Source organism: Alligator sinensis, unplaced genomic scaffold, assembly GCF_000455745.1.
Source record: "Alligator sinensis unplaced genomic scaffold, ASM45574v1 scaffold199_1, whole genome shotgun sequence".
Classification (NCBI taxonomy): Eukaryota; Metazoa; Chordata; order Crocodylia; family Alligatoridae; genus Alligator; species Alligator sinensis.
Window position 1 is genome coordinate 514509 of NW_005842008.1, and position 439 is coordinate 514947.

The window sequence follows — 439 nt, forward strand, 5'->3', positions numbered from 1 at the left end:
TCCTCACCCGCCAAGCGGCGTGGAGTGGGGGACATGCTACTGATCTTGGATCAGTGCAAAGGAACACTGCTTGGAATATCCCACTGCCATCGCTTGTAGCAGGACAAATTGCACAAAAGTCCCATGTGTGGCATGATGGACGGCCAGAACCAACATCAGCCGAGCAGTTGCTATTGGCCATTATTGGAATGTTGTACTGCACTTGGCAAGCCAGACGCTGACCACTGGGATTAACAGCGCAACAGGCCAACGGACCGTGGCCACACCGATACTTAACGAACCCCGGAACGGTCCCCACCACTCCAGAGGCCATGGAGGCCTGCGTAGAGGTTTACAGAGGGTCTCATGCCATTACCCTCTGCCTCCTCCTCACCCCGCAGGTGGGCCAACAAGCCAGAAACATCCTAAGTCAACTCGGACGTCTTCAGGCCCTAATGAA